At 30.5% G+C, this 1,542-nt stretch overlaps 1 protein-coding gene across 1 annotated transcript in view; it reads right to left on the reverse strand.

The window, feature by feature from the left end:
- LOC106874782 (CCN family member 1) overlaps window positions 1-1,317 on the reverse strand; it is a 463,637-nt gene extending 462,320 nt beyond the window's left edge. Inside the window, exon 1 of the mRNA XM_052966586.1 lies at window positions 1,293-1,317. The gene's annotated coding sequence lies outside the window, so the exon portion shown is untranslated. The remainder of the gene's footprint in view (window positions 1-1,292) is intronic.
- Window positions 1,318-1,542: the final 225 nt, after the last annotated feature.

The raw sequence follows: 1,542 nt of genomic DNA on the forward strand, positions 1-1,542 counted from the left end.
ATAAAAATAAAACTACTGAACAATAATAATAATAATAATAATAATAATAATAATAATAATAATAATAATAATAATAATAATAATAATAATAATAATAGTAATAACAATAAACGATGTGATTGAAACAGTGGACCACCTAATCGGTGGGTGTAAAGTTTTAGCACCTGTAGAGTACAAATCAAGTCATGACAGAGTTGGCCAATATCTACATTGGATGATGCGTCGGCTTTATAAAATCAAATCTACTGACAAATACTACAAGCACCACCCTGACACTGTAACTGAAGGAGAAAATGTAACGATTCTTTGGGAGTTTCCAGTATGTGCAGACCGGATAATCAAAGCAAATAAACCAGATATTGTTGCGAAAGACCAAAACAATAAAGTCTGTTTCTTGATTGACAAGAGCATACCCTGTAACTATAATATCTCGGCAAAAGAACTTAATAAGCTCAGAAAATATAAAGATTTGGTAATCGAAATGGAAAATATGTAGCATCTCATGACGGTTACAATACTGAGATGACTTCGAATGATCAAAAGAGGAACTGAAAATTATCTAAGACTGATCCCCGGTTTACCATCCATGCAAGAAGTGCAAAAGATTGTCTTGAGTCGTGCATCACACGTATTGAGAAGAGCTTTGTCGCTGCGAATTTTCTTTCCCCTTTTCCCTTTTATTTTCTTCGTTTACTTTACTTTTTTCCTTTTTTTCCTCTGTCTTCCTCTTTCGTTTTCTCTATAACATGACTTTGTAAATGGACAATCTGGTGTGTGTATTTTAATGGCCTACCAATATATGTACAGTGCGTTTCTCTGCCCTAGGTGTCACCAAGACACTCGGCAACAAATGGAAGCAAAATTCAAAGATGATAATGAAAATAACAATAACAATAACAATAGTAATAATAATAATAATAATAATAATAATAATAATAATAATAATAATAATAATAATAATAATAATAATAACAATAATAAAATGTAGATCAGAATGACGATGATGATAAAAAGAAGAAAGCAGAGCGTTAAAAGGAAATGTTGGAAAAGCAAAGGAAAAATTGGAAGAAATCTAAAAGCAAGAAAGAACAAAAAGAGATGCAGAAGACCAAAAACCACGAAGATGAAAAAAAAAAAATACAAAAAAAAACAGTGGTAACATTAAGAGATTTGAAAAGATGTTTAAAGAGAAATATAAAAAAAAGTAGGTGGAAATTCATAAAAGAAAACTGATACTACATAACTAAACAGAAAAAATATAGATTATAAACGAAAGTAAGTTGCAAACTCACAGAATCTTGTGTATCTTCTAAAGAACTCACCTACAAAAGGAAAAAGAAAAATTACAATGAAATCCTGTTGTTCCATATGATTTGGCTTGATAACACTTCTCTCCACTCACACAGCATATAATTTCGAAAGAAAGCATATAGTATTTTGAGATTGATGTCTTTTTCACAGATGTAAGTTATATTCGCTCAAACAAAAACACACACAGATGCGCACGCATACATACACAAATCTACGGATACACAAATGCAT

Source organism: Octopus bimaculoides, chromosome 3, assembly GCF_001194135.2.
Source record: "Octopus bimaculoides isolate UCB-OBI-ISO-001 chromosome 3, ASM119413v2, whole genome shotgun sequence".
NCBI classification, from domain to species: domain Eukaryota; kingdom Metazoa; phylum Mollusca; class Cephalopoda; order Octopoda; family Octopodidae; genus Octopus; species Octopus bimaculoides.